Source organism: Triticum urartu, chromosome 6 (assembly GCF_003073215.2).
Source record: "Triticum urartu cultivar G1812 chromosome 6, Tu2.1, whole genome shotgun sequence".
Lineage (NCBI taxonomy): Eukaryota > Viridiplantae > Streptophyta > Magnoliopsida > Poales > Poaceae > Triticum > Triticum urartu.
In genome coordinates this window covers 376,802,912-376,820,154 of record NC_053027.1, presented here as the reverse complement: position 1 = coordinate 376,820,154, position 17,243 = coordinate 376,802,912, and positions in this window count along the sequence as shown.

Below are 17,243 nucleotides of genomic sequence, written 5' to 3'. Positions count from 1 at the left end.
CTCTTATTAAACATATACTTATGTACCTATAAATGATTTATGGAAAAAATTCTGGAAACTTGGCCACATATAATGACACAATGCGAAGGTTTCCCAATTTTTTGATTTTTTTTGAATTTTTTATGCCCGTTTCAAAATGCGGTCAAAACGGCGGGAATGACCGTTCCTAGCTAGTGGTTGAGTCTTGGAATTTTTTTGGTGTTTCTCTTATTAAACATATACTTATGTACCTATAAATGATTTATGGAAAAAATAAATAATAAACTATGAGGCACCTGCAGTTCAAATTTGACCCGCTTCCAACTGAATCGGCGGAAATTTGTCTTTTTCACGAGAGGTGGATCAAAACTTTTTACACCCAACCATTTTGTCAATTGTGCATTAAATATGTCCTAGTATTTTATAAAAATGATTTGGTCCAATTTTGCAACAATTATTTTGGAGGTCCTTCACAAAAAAACCTCCTTTTGGGCACTCGAAAAATGGAAAATGGTTTTTTCGTCCAAAGAAAATGAAAACTTCCTTAGGCAACATTGTTTTCCATTCCAATATGCACCCTTGTGCACAATATGAGATCATTTGAACAAACTATGCCATGAATGTGGCCATAAGATTGATCATTTGGCTTGGAAGCCATTGATCTCCACACGTGATAGCTTGTTTCTGAGAACACTTTTTTAAAATAATTGCCGTATTACAAGTTTGTTATTTTTCCTGGGAACTTGGCCACATATAATGACACAATGCGAAGGTTTCCCAATTTTTTGATTTTTTTTGAATTTTTTATGCCCATTCAAAATGCGGTCAAAACGGCGGGAATGACCGTTCCTAGCTAGTGGTTGAATCTTGGAATTTTTTTGGTGTTTCTCTGATTAAATAGATACTTCTGTACCTAGAAATGATTATTGGAAAAAATAAATAGCAAACTACAAGGCAGCTACAGTTCAAATTTGACCCGCTTCCAGCTGAATTGGCGGAAATTTGTCTTTTTTACGAGAGGTGGATCAAAACTTTTTACACCCAGCCATTTGGTCAATTGTGCATTAAATATGGCCTAGTATTTTACAAAAATGATTTGTTCCAATTTTGCAACAATTATTTGGTAGGTTCTTCACAAAAAAACCATTTTTGCCACAAGAAAAATGATTAAAAATATATAGAAAGATAAAAAATGCATGGAAATCGGTGATCATCCATAAAATGGGGTCTAACTTGAGTGAAAATTTTGGTTGTGGCATTTTGCAAATATTTTGATAGTTGCTTCACAAAATTCCCCTAGTTTTAGTACTAACAAACTATTTTAAATCACAAAATTTCTGAACCAATCAGGGCTCTTCTCACGGATCACCCCACTATAGTCAATCTGAACCATCCGCATCCGAAGGATCCAACGTCTATCATTCACCTCTCAGGTCATAGCGACCCAACCCAAACCCTAGCAGCAACCCAATCCCCCTCTCCCCCTCTCCCGCCGCCGCCTGTCTCTCCCCCTCTCCCCGATCCAGATCTCTCCGTCGCCGCCCAAACCCAATCCCCAACCCAATCTCCTGAGTGCAGTGCCGCGCCCCTGCTTTGTCCCTCTGCATCGCCCGCATCACCCGCCACCATGGCCTCCTGCGTCGCCGGATCAGGGTGCCACCACCGTGCGGGCCCCGACCCCGCACCCCACGGCGGCCGGAGACGATGGCGGGGAAGGGCTCGGTCCCATGACGAATCCTCCTCCCTCCATGCCCGCACGTCTTGACCCCATCGACCCAACGCCCAGGCCCAGCACGCGCTACTGCCATGGACTCCACCGCAGGGACGGATCTGGGGAAGATCGTGAGCGTGTTCTACCAGGCCGAGGACGGGGAGCACATCCGCCGCCTCCTCGCGCTGCTCGCCACCTCCCTCACCGTGCTCGACGCCATGCAAGGTCCGCCTCTCTCTCCTCCTCCTAGTCTCTCTCTGTTGCTTGGTTTGATTTTGCTGATGCGGTTTTCTTCCTCCCCTCCCTAATGCATGCGCGCAGGTGCACAGCCAAGTAGGAGACCACGACGACGACGACGACGATGCGGCCGTGCGGTCGGTGCCCTCTGAAGCCGCTCGCCCGGGCCGTGCCGTGCCGGAGGAGGGGTCCAGATCCTGGCCTCACCAAGATCAATCGTCGCTAGAACTCGGGGGGACAAGATGGACGTGCCTCTGCTGGTCCCCGAGCTCCCTCCTCTCGATTCTTCCTTGTGCTACTCAGGGCCGCTCAGTCCGACTCTGCGGACGTAGGTGAGCCACTACCTTCCCCTCTGGTTTCTCCAGTGCTCTTTCTGTCCATGTCCGGCCATCGAGCCCTGTTCTTTGTGTTATGTCAAGCTTCTGTTCGACAGAATGCCTGCAAGCTGCTGCTAATCACTTGCACTTGCTAGTTGCTGCTAGTGGTCTCATGTTCTTGAAAACTAACAAGAGTGGTCTTACTGAAAACTGACAATCTCAAGTCCAAATTTGATTGGGTGCTCTACCAGCCATTGTTCCTCTTTCTGGTCTAGTACAGACACTACAAACCTGCTATTTCTTCAGTACTACTGACGTAATAGCAGCTCTCCCTTGAAAAAATGTTCAGAGCAGAAGCATTCCTAGAGCGAAAACTTGAATAGCTTTTTGTGTCTGGATCAGTAAGCATAATCATGGGCTTATATTCGTGTGTAGCTTGATCAGTTATCAAATTGTGTACATTCTCACATGTGAAGCATGTACCATTTGCTAGTACTACGTAGTTGCTAGCGATGGCTAGCCTGTGTCTGGTCTTTTTGACTGGATCACATCAATATGCTCCGGTCCAATGCGCCCAGCTATAGCCTCATTTTTAAATACGTTATTTTTATTTTCCAGCATTTGTTTTTTAGCTACTGCGGCATTTCTTGAAATGATTTTTATTCTAAGCATTTTTGTCATACTCAATAAGCTAGTTCCTGAATCAAATTTGTTAATGAAATGTTTTTGTAGCATGCTATAGTTAATTAGTTGGTAAGTCTGATGTCCATTCGCCTGATTCCGTCGCCTGATTCCAGACGCCTCCTCTGTTTTTTGCAGGTCTGGCAGCACCGCCGCGTCGACGAAGAAGGTGGTGACCGCGGCGGCGAGCGGCGCGAGTTGGTGGCTGCGGGACTCGACGGCACGGCTCATATATGTGCTTTCGACTAATCCAGCTTTTGGTCTAGCTGGGCATTACTTTCGGTTAATTAGCTTTCGGCTCATATATGTGCTCTCTATGATACTGATGGTTCCCTAGCTAATAATATGATGATTTAATCCCCTAAGCATTGATGCATCCCCTATCACCATGGCTGTTGTTTGCTGTCAAGATTTGCTTAGCCTGAATACATGGTTATGTTTTTGTGTACTACTATCATGTTGTCTCTGTTGGATGGACAGCATCCCAGTACAAGTACTTGCTAGGTTTTACCTGTTCATGCAAATCTTGTTGTGTGTTGCAAGTCGTTTTAGTACTACCTAATTAAGTCATCTACTGTCATGTGCCTGCGCAATGTTTCCTCCTTATATCACCTTTAATCCAAGGCAAAATCTGGACCAACGAGTACCTATTGCACTAATGGGTGATTAGTACGTTGACAGAGATATTTGGAAATAGGAATTCTAAAGCGCATACTATTCAGAGCAGAACGGTAATTTCCTTAATGAAGTAGGTGACTGTAATTTGTATAATAACCACACAGGCAACTTTAATTAATGTTTCCACTTTTCTTTGATGAAATGGTTTAGTTTTGATTAATAACTCATTGGATTTTAAATATGGTAGTAAGAAGTTGCAACAGCGCTATGTGGCGTTTGCACAAATTCCTTGATTTTCTAGCATAGCAGGTGCTGGGACTTGTCAAACAAGAGCTTAGTTTCCATAGAAGTATACTCAGTTATATGAGATACTTGGTTGGCATAGTAAACCAAACCATGTTACTGATAATTTTTTTGTTCTTTCTCAGGACTGCTCCCGTGTGGTAGCCTCCTTGAGACTTGGCACTTAGCAGCATAATCTAATTAATTATACTGATTTTTTTGTTCTTCCAGAATCTTGGCACTTTGCTTGTCTATGGATCATCTTCCACTTGAGAGCTGGTAGGAGGTCATTATTCCGTTGCTGCCTCATCACTTACCTCCAGTTCTGAATTTGTGTGATAAATGCTTTTGAATTCCAATGACAAGTGCTACTGAAAATTTTCTGTTCTTGTTCCTTTAATATGCATGTTCATGAATAATCGCTTCAGTTATTTGTTCTTCTGAAAACTTCAGTATGCAAGTACCTATTCCTGGTACAGCAAGTATCAGTTCTTGAGCATTTGCACAGTTTTCATTATTTGTTCTTCTGAAAATTTGCTCTAGTGTGAATCATAGTAGTATGCACTAGCAGTAATCTGTCAATGTTTGATTCAAGCTTACTCTCGTTATAATGTATTGTGTAGTTGTTGTTTCAAACTGTTTTGCTACAAGTACCATAATTTGCATTGAAGATATTGTATTCTGTTGCTGTATCATTCTTTAGTAAAACCATAGCATGATGCTCACATGAGATATCCACATGTTTCTGTGTTGTTTCTTTCCAGCATGATGCTCTTGTTATAATGTATTCTGTTGCTGTTTTGCTACAAGCTGTGTGTTGATTTGATAACAGGAGTTTCCTTGTCCTGGTCCTATACTGCATTTTGACTCCTATGTTTCTATGCGCGTGTGTTTAATTGATGTTGTTTCAACTTTGAACTGCTTCTGCATATGGCCTATACTGCAATTGAGATTTAAATTTGTGGTTGTTCCTCTTTTACAGATGCTCAAGTGTGAAGTGTGAAGCAAGTGTGAAGCCGTGAAGTGTGAAGCCGTCAAGTTCTACTTAGTGAAGAGTAGCATATTGTTAGCATATATGTGTTGTAAAGATTGTAATAGATTTATTTAGTGGTATATTTGATGAAATTTATGTGTTCTTTTTTATTATGCATGTGATCTGAAAACTTGTGAAATGGAAACTTGACCAATGGGTCCACTTATGAAAATAATCTGTCAAATTTGTACATTTCTGATATGTGGGACCAATTTGAGAGATGATCATGACAAGTGGGACCCATCTGACTAGTGGGACCAACTTGAATATATAATGGCTGAAAATAGAAAAGCAATAAATAATAAAAGGCCACGGGCCAACAATAAAAAAGGCTACAATGTTGGGCTTGGCCCATGAAGCCGACCAGAATTAACAAGGAAAAAAAATCCTAAAAGGCTGAATTAATGGCCTCGGCCCATGTAGAAAACCGAATTGGACCGGGCTGAATCTTGTGCCACATCAGCTTGCCACACTGGATGCCTACGTGGCCTGGGGAGGTTGCTAGTGACCAAAACGCCACAGTAGACATTGGTCATAAACGTCTACGACCTTCTCACAGAGAAGGTCGCTATAGTCAGTTTACGACCGCCAGCTTTTGACCTTCTGTTTTTGGTCACAAAAAGGTCGTAAATGGAAATTTGTGACCTTTCAGTGACCAATAGTCAAGGTCACAAGTTGACATATTTCTTGTAGTGATAGGTTAGTCCCAAAAATCATATAAAATAGCATATAAATGCATATGAAACATCCAAGGTTGATAATATAATAGCATGGAACAATCAAAAATTATAGGTACGTTGGAGACGTATCAGCATCCCCAAGCTTAATTCCTGCTCATCCTCGAGTAGGTAAATGATAAAAACAGAATTTTTGATTTGGAATGCTACCTAACATATTTATCCATGTAGTTCTCTTTATAGTGGCAAGAATATTTAGATCCATAAGATTCAAGACAAAAGTTTAATATTGACATAAAAATAATAATACTTCAAGTATACTAACCAAGCAATCATGTCTTCTCAAAATAACATGGCCAAAGAAAGCTATCCCTACAAAATCATATAGTCTGGCTATGCTCCATCTTCACCACACAACGTATTTAAATCATGCACAACCCCGATGACAAGCCAAGCACTTGTTTCATACTTTGGTGTTCTCAAACTTTTTCAATCTTCACGCAATACATGAGCGTGAGCCATGGATATATCACTATAGGTGGAATAGAATGGTGGTTGTGGGGAAGACAAAAAGGAGAAGATAGTCTCACATCAACTAGGCGTATCAATGGGCTATGGAGATGCCCATCAATAGATATCAATGTGAGTGAGTAGGGATTGCCATGCAACAGATGCACTAGAGCTATAAGTGTATGAAAGCTCAACAAAAGAAATTAGTGGGTGTGCATCCAACTCGCTTGCTCACAAAGACCTAGGGCATTTTGAGGAAGCCCATCATTGGAATATACAAGCCAAGTTCTATAATGAAAAATTCCCACTAGTATATGAGAGTTATAACATAAGAGACTCTCTATCATGAAGATCATGGTGCTACTTTGAAGCACAAGTGTGGTAAAAGGATAGTAGCATTGCCCCTTCTCTCTTTTTCTCTCATTTTTTTATTTTTTTATTTGGGCATTTTCTCTTTTTTTATGGCCTCTTTTTTTCTCTTTTTTTTGTTTTTTTTTTCCGGAGTCTAATCCCAACTTATGGGGGAATCAGAGTCTCCATCATCCTTTTCTCACTGGGACAATGCTCTAATAATGATGATGATCGCACTTTTATTTACTTACAACTCGATACTTAGAACAAGATATGACTCTATATGAATGCTTCCGGCGGTGTACCGGGATGTGCAATGACTCATGAGTGACATGTATGAAAGAATTATGAATGGTGGCTTTGCCACAAATATGATGTCAACTACATGATCATGCAAAGAAATATGACAATGATGGAGCGTGTCATAATAAACGAAACGGTGGAAAGTTGCATGGCAATATATCTCGGAATGGCTATGGAAATGCCATGATAGGTACGTATGGTGGCTGTTTTGAGGAAGGTATATGGTGGGTTTATGATACCGGCGAAAGGTGCGCGGTACTAGAGAGGCTAGCAATGGTGGAAGGGTGAGAGTGTGTATAATCCATGGACTCAACATTAGTCATAAAGAACTCACATACTTATTGCAAAAATCTATTAGTTATCGAAACAAAGTATTACACGCATGCTCCTAGGGGGACATATTGGTAGGAAAGGACCATTTCTTGCCCCCGATCACCACTCATAAGGAAGACAATCAATAAATAAATCATGCTCCGACTTCGTCACATAACGGTTCACCATACGTGCATGCTATGGGAATCACAAACTTCAACACAAGTATTTCTCAAATTCACAACTACTCAACTTGTTGGGGAAAGTAGTAATTTCAAAAACTTTCGTACACACACGCAAGATCATGGTGATGCATAGCAATGAGAGGGGAGAGTGTGATCTACGTACCCTTGTAGACCGACAGCGGAAGCGTTAGCACAATGCAGTTGATGTAGTCGTACGTCTTCACGGCCCGACCGATCAAGCACCGAAACTATGGCACCACCGAGTTTTAGCACACGTTCAGCTCAATGACGATCCCCGGACTCCGATCCAGCAAAGCGTCAGGGGGGAGTTCCGTCAGCACGACGGCGTGGTGATGATCTTGATGTTCTACCGTCGCAGGGCTTCGCCTAAGCACCGCTACAATATTATCGAGGATTATGGTGGAAGGGGGCACCGCACACGGCTAAGAAAACGATCACGTGGATCAACTTGTGTGTCTAGGGGTGCCCCCTTCCCCCGTATATAAAGGAGCAAGGGGAGGAGGACGGCCGGCCCTATAGGCGCGCCAAGGAGGAGTCCTCCTCCTAGTAGGAGTAGGACTCCTACTAGGAGGGGGAAGGAAGTGGGGAGGGAGAAGGAAAGGGGGGCGCCGCCCCCCCTCTCCTAGTCCAATTCGGACCAGGGGGGAGGAGGCGCGCGGACCACCCTGGCTGCCCCTCTCTCTCTCCACTAAAGCCCATATGGCCCATTACTTCTCCCGGGAGGGTTCCGGTAACCCTCCGGCTCTCCAGTTTTCTCCGAAATCACCCGGAACACTTCCGGTGTCCGAATATAGCCGTCCAATATATCAATCTTTAGGTCTCGGCCATTTCGAGACTCCTCGTTATGTCCGTGATCACATCCGAGACTCCAAACTAACTTCGGTACATCAAAACTCATAAACTCATAATATAACTGTCATCGAAACCTTAAGCGTGCGGACCCTACGGGTTCGAGAACAATGTAGATATGACCAAGACTCGTCTCCGGTCAATAACCAACAGCGGAACCTGGATGCTCCTATTGGCTCCTACATATTCTACGAAGATCTTTATCGGTCAGACCGCATAACAACATACGTTGTCCGAATACGCTAACCCAACATTTACCTTTGGAGACACCTGTAGAGCTCCTTTATAATCACCCAGTTACGTTGTGACGTTTGGTAGCACACAAAGTGTTCCTCCAGCAAACGGGAGTTGCATAATCTCATAGTCATAGGAACATGTATAAGTCATGAAGAATGCAATAGCAATACACTAAACGATCGGGTGCTAAGCTAATGGAATGGGTCATGTCAATCACATCATTCTCCTAATAATGTGATCCCGTTAATCAAATGACAACACATGTCTTATGGTTAGGAAACATAACCATCTTTGATTAATGAGCTAGTCAAGTAGAGGCATACTAGTGACGTTTAGTTTGTCTATGTATTCACACAAGTATTATGTTTCCGGATAATACAATTCTAGCATGAATAATAAACATTTATCATGATATAAGGAAATAAAATAATAACATTATTATTGTCTTTAGGGCATATTTCCTTCAGTCTCCCACTTGCACTAGAGTCAATAATCTAGATTACACAGTAATAATTCTAACACCCATGGAGCTTTGGTGCTGATCATGTTTTGCTCGTGGAAGAGGCTTAGTCAATGGGTCTGCAACATTCAGATCCGTATGTATCTTGCAAATCTCTATGTCTCCCACCTGGACTAGATCCCGGATGGAATTGAAGCGTCTCTTGATGTGCTTGGTTCTCTTGTGAAATCTGGATTCCTTTGCCAAGGCAATTGCACCAGTATTGTCAAAAAAGATTTTCATTGGACCCGATGCACTAGGTATGACACCTAGATCGGATATGAATTCCTTCATCCAGACTCCTTCGTTTGCTGCTTCCGAAGCAGCTATGTACTCCGCTTCACATGTAGATCCTGGCACAACGCTTTGTTTAGAACTGCACCAACTGACAGCTCCACCGTTTAATGTAAACACGTATCCGGTTTGCGATTTAGAATCATCCGGATCAGTGTCAAAGCTTGCATCAACGTAACCATTTACGATGAGCTCTTTGTCACCTCCATATATGAGAAACATATCCTTAGTCCTTTTCAGGTATTTCAGGATGTTCTTGACCGCTGTCCAGTGATCCACTCCTGGATTACTTTGTTACCTCCCTGCTAGACTTATAGCAAGACACTCATCAGGTCTGGTACACAGCATTGCATACATGATAGAGCCTATGGCTGAAGTATAGGGAACATCTTTCATTTTCTCTCTATCTTCTGCATTGGTCGGGCATTGAGTCTTACTCAATTTCACACCTTGTAACACAGGCAAGAATCCTTTCTTTGCTTGATCCATTTTGAACTTTTTCAAAACTTTGTCAAGCTATGTGCTTTGTGAAAGTCCAATTAAGCGTCTTGATCTGTCTCTATAGATCTTAATGCCCAATATGTAAGCAGCTTCACCAAGGTATTTCATTGAAAAACTCTTATTCAAGTATCCCTTTATGCTATCCAGAAATTCTATATCATTTCCGATTAGTAATATGTCATCTACATATAATATCAGAAATGCTACAGAGCTCCCACTCACTTTCTTGTAAATACAGGCTTCTCCAAAAGTCTGTACAAAACCAAATGCTTTGATCACACTATCAAAGCGTTTATTCCAACTCCGAGAGGCTTGCACCAGTCCATAAATGGATCGCTGGAGCTTGCACACTTTGTTAGATCCCTTTGGATCGACAAAACCTTCCGGCTGCATCATATACAACTCTTCTTCCAGAAATCCATTCAGGAATGTAGTTTTGACATCCATCTGCCAAATTTCATAATCATAAAATGCGGCAATTGCTAACATGAGTCGGACAGACTTAAGCATCGCTACGGGTGAGAAGGTCTCATCGTAGTCAATCCCTTGAACTTGTCAAAAACCTTTTGCGACAAGTCGAGCTTTGTAGACAGTAACATTACCGTCAGCGTCAGTCTTCTTCTTAAAGATCCATTTATTCTCAATTGCTTGCCGATCATTGGGCAAGTCAACCAAAGTCCATACTTTGTTCTCATACATGGATCCCATCTCAGATTTCATGGCTTCAAGCCATTTTGCAGAATCTGGGCTCACCATCGCTTCTCCATAGTTCGTAGGTTCATCATGATCTAGTAGCATGACTTCCAGAACAGGATTATCGTACCACTCTGGTGCGGATCTTACTCTGGTTGATCTACGAGGTTCAGTAGTATCTTGTTCTGAAGTTTCATGATCATCATCATTAGCTTCCTCACTAATTGGTGTAGGTGTCACAGAAACTGGTTTCTATGATGTACTACTTTCCAATAAGGGAGCAGGTACAGTTACCTCATCAAGTTCTACTTTCCTCCCACTCACTTCTTTCGAGAGAAACTCCTTCTCTAGAAAGGATCCATTCTTAGCAACAAATGTCTTGCCTTCGGATCTGTGATAGAAGGTGTATCCAATAGTTTCCTTTGCATATCCTATGAAGACACATTTCTCCGATTTGGGTTCGAGCTTATCAGGTTGAAGCTTTTTCACATAAGCATCGCAACCCCGAACTTTCAGAAACGACAACTTTGGTTTCTTGCCAAACCACAGTTCATAAGGCATCGTCTCAATGGATTTTGATGGTGCCCTATTTAACGTGAATGCGGCCGTCTCTAGAGCATAACCCCCAAAAAATAGCGGTAAATCAGTAAGAGACATCATAGATCGCACCATATCAAGTAAAGTACGATTACGACGTTCGGACACACCATTACGTTGTGGTGTTCTGGGTGGCGTGAGTTGCGAAACTATTCCGCATTGTTTCAAATGTACACCAAACTCGTAACTCAAATATTCTCCTCCACGATCAGATCGTAGGAATTTTATTTTCTTGTTACGATGATTTTCAACTTCACTCTGAAATTCTTTGAACTTTTCAAATGTTTCAGACTTATGTTTCATTAAGTAGATATACCCATATCTGCTTAAGTCATCTGTGAAGGTGAGAAAATAACGATATCCGCCACGAACCTCAACATTCATCGGACCACATACATCTGTATGTATGATTTCCAACAAATCTGTTGCTCTCTCCATAGTACCGGAGAACGGTGTTTTTGTCATCTTACCCATAAGGCATGGTTCGCAAGTACGAAGCGATTCATAATCAAGTGGTTCCAAAAGTCCATCAGTATGGAGTTTCTTCATGCGCTTTACACCGATATGACCCAAATGGCAGTGCCACAAATAAGTTGCACTATCATTATCAACTCTGCATCTTTTGGCTTCAACATTATGAATATGTGTGTCACTACTATCGAGATTTAATAAGAATAGACCACTCTTTAAGGGTGCATCACCATAAAAGATATTACTCATATAAATAGAACAACCATTATTCTATGATTTAAATGAATAACCGTCTCGCATCAAACAAGATCCAGATATAATGTTCATGCTTAACGCTGGCACCAAATAACAATTATTTAGGTCTAATACTAATCCCGAAGGTAGATGTAGAGGTAGCGTGCTGACCGCGATCACATCGACTTTGGAACCATTTCCCACGCGCATCGTCACCTCGTCCTTAGCCAATCTTCGCGTAATCCGTAGTCCCTGTTTCGAGTTGCAAATATTAGCAACAGAACCAGTATCAAATACCCAGGTGCTACTGCGAGCATTAGTAAGGTACACATCAATAACTTGTATATCACATATACCTTTGTTCACCTTGCCATCCTTCTTATCTGCCAAATACTTCGAGCAGTTCCGCTTCCAGTGACCAGTCTGCTTGCAGTAGAAGCACTCAATTTCAGGCTTAGGTCCAGGTTTGGGTTTCTTCTCTTTAGTAGCAACTTGCTTGCTGTTCTTTTTGAAGTTCCCCTTCTTCTTCCCTTTGCCCTTTTTCTTGAAACTAGTGGTCTTGTTGACCATCAACACTTGATGCTCCTTCTTGATTTCTACCTCCGCAGCTTTCAGCATTGCGAAGAGCTTGGGAATAGTCTTATTCATCCCTTGCATATTATAGTTCATCACGAAGCTCTTGTAGCTTGGTGGTAGTGATTGGAGAATTCTGTCAATGACGCAATCATATGGAAGATTAACTCCCAATTGAATCAAGTGATTATTATACCCAGACATTTTGAGTATATGCTCACTGACAAAACTGTTCTCCTCCATCTTGCAGCTATAGAACTTATTGGAGACTTCATATCTCTCAATCTAGGCATTTGCTTGAAATATTAACTTCAACTCCTGGAACATCTCATATGCTCCATGACGTTCAAAACGTCGTTGAAGTCCCGATTCCAAGCCGTAAAGCATGGCACACTGAACTATCGAGTAGTCATCAGCTTTGCTCTGCCAGACGTTCATAACATCTGGTGTTGCTCCAGCAGCAGACCTGGCACCCAGCGGTGTTTCCAGGACGTAATTCTTCTGTGCAGCAATGAGGATAATCCTCAAGTTACGGACCCAGTCCGTGTAATTGCTACCATCATCTTTCAACTTTGCTTTCTCAAGGAACGCATTAAAATTCAACGGAACGACAGCACGGGCCATCTATCTACAATCAAACATAAACAAGCAAGATACTATCAGGTACTAAGTTCATGATAAATTTAGGTTCAATTAATCATATTACTAAAGAACTCCCACTTAGATAGACATCCCTCTAATACTCTAAGTGATTACGTGATCCAAATCAACTAAACCATGTCCGATCAACACGTGAGATGGAGTAGTTTCATTGGTGAACATCACTATGTTGATCATATCTACTATATGATTCACGCTCGACCTTTCGGTCTCCGTGTTTCGAGGCCATATCTGTATATGCTTGGCTTGTCAAGTATAACCTGAGTATTCCGCGTGTGCAACTGTTTTGCACCCGTTGTATTTGAACGTAGAGCCTATCACACCCGATCATCACGTGGTGTCTCAGCACGAGGAACTTTCGCAACGGTGCATACTCAGGGAGAACACTTCTTGATAATTAGTGATAGATCATCTTAAAATGCTACTGTCAATCAAAGCAAGATAAGGTGCATAAAAGATAAACATCACATGCAATCAATATAAGTGATATGATATGGCCATCATCATCTTGTGCTTGTGATCTTCATCTTCGAAGCACCGTCGTGATCACCATCGTCACCGGCGCGACACCTTGATCACCATCGTAGCATCGTTGTCGTCTCGCCAATCTTATGCTTCCATGACTATCGCTACCGCTTAGTGATAAAGTAAAGCATTACAGCGCAATTGCATTGCATACAATAAAGCGACAACCATATGGCTCCTGCCAGTTGCCGATAACTTGGTTACAAAACATGATCATCTCATACAATAAAATTTTAGCATCATGTCTTGACCATATCACATCACAACATGCCCTGCAAAAACAAGTTAGACGTCCTCTACTTTGTTGTTGCAAGTTTTACGAGGCTGCTACGGACTTAAGCAAGAACCAATCTTACCTACGCATCAAAACCACAACGATAGTTTGTCAAGTTGGTGCTGTTTTAACCTTCGCAAGGACCGGGCGTAGCCACACTCGGTTGAACTAAAGTTGGAGAAACTGTCACCCACTAGCCACCTTTGTGCAAAGCACGTCGGGAGAACCGTTTTCGCGTAAGCGTACGCGTAATGTCGGTTTGGGCCGCTTCGTCCAACAATACCACTGAACCAAAGTATGACATGCTGGTAAGCAGTATGACTTATATCGCCCACAACTCACTTGTGTTCTACTCGTGCATATAACATCAACACATAAAACCTAGGCTCGGATGCCACTGTTGGGGAACGTAGTAATTTCAAAAAAATTCCTACGCACACGCAAGATCATGGTGATGCATAGCAACGAGAGGGGAGAGTGTGATCTACGTACCCTTGTAGACCGACAGCGGAAGCGTTAGCACAACGCGGTTGATGTAGTCGTACGTCTTCACGGCCCAACCGATCAAGCACCGAAACTACGGCACCTTCGAGTTTTAGCACACGTTCAGCTCGATGACGATCCCCGGACTCCAATCCAGCAAAGCGTCAGGGAAGATTTCTGTCAGCACGACGGCGTGGTGATGATCTTGATGTTCTACCGTCGCAGGGCTTCGCCTAAGCACCGCTACAATATTATCGAGGATTATGGTGGAAGGGGACACCGCACATGGCTAAGAAAACGATCACGTGGATCAACTTGTGTGTCTAGGGGTGCCCCCTGCCCCCGTATATAAAGGATCAAGGGGAGGATGCCGGCCGGCCCTATAGGCGCGCCAAGGAGGAGTCCTCCTCCTAGTAGGAGTAGAACTCCTACTAGGAGGGGGAAGGAAGTGGGGAGGGAGTAGGAAAGGGGGGCGCCACCCCCCCTCTCCTAGTCCAATTCGGACAAGGGGGAGGAGGCGCGTGGCCCACCCTGGCTGCCCCTCTCTCTCTCCACTAAAGCCCATATGGCCCATTACTTCTCCCGGGAGGGTTCCGGTAACCCTCCGGCTCTCCGGTTTTCTCCGAAATCACCCGGAACACTTCCGGTGTCCGAATATAGCCGTCCAATATATCAATCTTTATGTCTCGACCATTTAGAGACTCCTCGTTATGTCCGTGATCACATCCGGGACTCCGAACTAACTTCGGTACATCAAAACTCATAAACTCATAATATAACTGTCATCGAAACCTTAAGCGTGCGGACCCTATGGGTTCGAGAACAATGTAGACATGACCGAGACTCGTCTCCGGTCAATAACCAATAGCGGAACCTGGATGCTCATATTGGCTCCTACATATTCTACGAAGATCTTTATTGGTCAGACTGCATAACAACATACGTTGTTCCCTTTGTCATCGGTATGTTACTTGCCCGAGATTCGATCGTCGGTATCTCAATACCTAGTTCAATCTCGTTACCGGCAAGTCTCTTTACTCGTTTCGTAATACATCATCTCGCAACTAACTCATTAGTTGCAATGCTTGCAAGGCTTATGTGATGTGCATTACCGAAAGGGCCCAGAGATACCTCTCCGACAATCGGAGTGACAAATCCTAATCTCGAAACACGCCAACCCAACATGTACCTTTGGAGACACCTATAGAGCTCCTTTATAATCACCCAGTTACATTGTGACGTTTGGTAGCACACAAAGTGTTCCTCCGGCAAACGGGAGTTGCATAATCTCATAGTCATAGGAACATGTATAAGTCATGAAGAAAGCAATAGCAATACACTAAACGATCGGGTGCTAAGCTAATGGAATGGGTCATGTCAATCACATCATTCTCCTAATAATGTGATCCCGTTAATCAAATGACAACACATGTCTTATGGTTAGGAAACATAACCATCTTTGATTAACGAGCTAGTCAAGTAGAGGCATACTAGTGACGTTTAGTTGTCTATGTATTCACACAAGTATTATGTTTCCGGATAATACAATTCTAGCATGAATAATAAACATTTATCATGATATAAGGAAATAAAATAATAACATTATTATTGCCTCTAGGGCATATTTCCTTCACAACTAGCATGACTCTAATATCACCATCTCCATATCTCAAAACAATCATCAAGTATCAAACTTCTCTTAGTATTCAATGCACTTATATGAAAGTTTTTATTATATCCCTCTTGGATGCCCATCATATTAGGACTAGTTTCATAACCAAAGCAAACTACCATGCTGTTCTAAAGACTCTCAAAATAATATAAGTGAAGCATGAGAGATCAATTATTCCTATAAAATAAAACCACCACCGTGCTCTAAAAGGATATAAGTGAAGCACTAGAGCAAAAGACAAACTACTCCAAAAGATATAAGTGAAGATCAAAGAGTAGTTGAATAATTATGCAACTATGTGAAGACTCTCTAATATTTACTCATTTCAGATCTTGGTATTTTATTCAAACAGCAAGCAAAACTAAATAAAATAAATTGAAGCTCCAAGCAAAACACATATCATGTGGTAAATAAAAATATAGCTCCAAGTAAAGTTACCGATGAACGAAGACGAAAGAGGGGATGCCTTCCGGGGCATCCCCAAGATTAGGCTCTTGGTTGTCCTTTAATATTACCTTGGGGTAACTTGGGCATCCCCAAGCTTAGGCTCTTTCCACTCCTTATTCCATAGTCCATCGAATCTTTACCCAAAACTTGAAAACTTCACAACACAAAGCTTAACAGAAAACTCGTAAGCTCCGTTAGTGAAAGAAAACAAAACACCACTTCAAGGTACTGTAATGAACTCATTATTTATTTATATTGGTGTTAAACCTACTGTACTCAAACTTCTCTATGGTTTATAAACTCTTTTACTAGCCATAGATTCATCAAAATAAGCAAACAACACATAGAAAACAGAATCTGTCAAAAACAGAACAGTCTGTAGTAATCTGTAACTAACGCAAACTTATGGAACCTCAAAAATTCTAAAATAAATTGCTGGACGTGAGTAATTTATCTATTAATCATCTTCAAAAAGAATTAACTAAATATCACTCTCCAAATAAAAATGGCAGCAATTCTCGTGAGCGCTAAAGTTTCTGTTTTTTACAACAAGATCAACAAGACTTTCCCCAAGTCTTGCCAACGGTTCTACTTGGCACAAACACTAATTAAAACATAAAAACTCAATCATAACAGAGGCTACATAAATTATTTATTTCTAAACAGGAGCAAAAATAAAGGAACAAAAATAAAGTTGGGTTGCCTCCCAACAAGCGTTATCGTTTAACGCCCCTACCTAGGCATGATGATTTCAATGATGCTCACATAAAAGATAGGAATTGAAACATAAAGAGAGCATCGTGAAGAATATGACAAGCACATTTAAGTCTAACCCACTTCCTATGCATAGGGATTTTGTGAGCAAACAACTTGTGGGAACAAGAATCAACTTGCATAGGAAGGTAAAACAAGCATAACTTCAAAATTTTAAGCACATAGAGAGGAAACTTGATATTATTGCAATTCCTACAAGCATATATTCCTCCCCCATAATAATTTTCAGTAGAATCATGAATG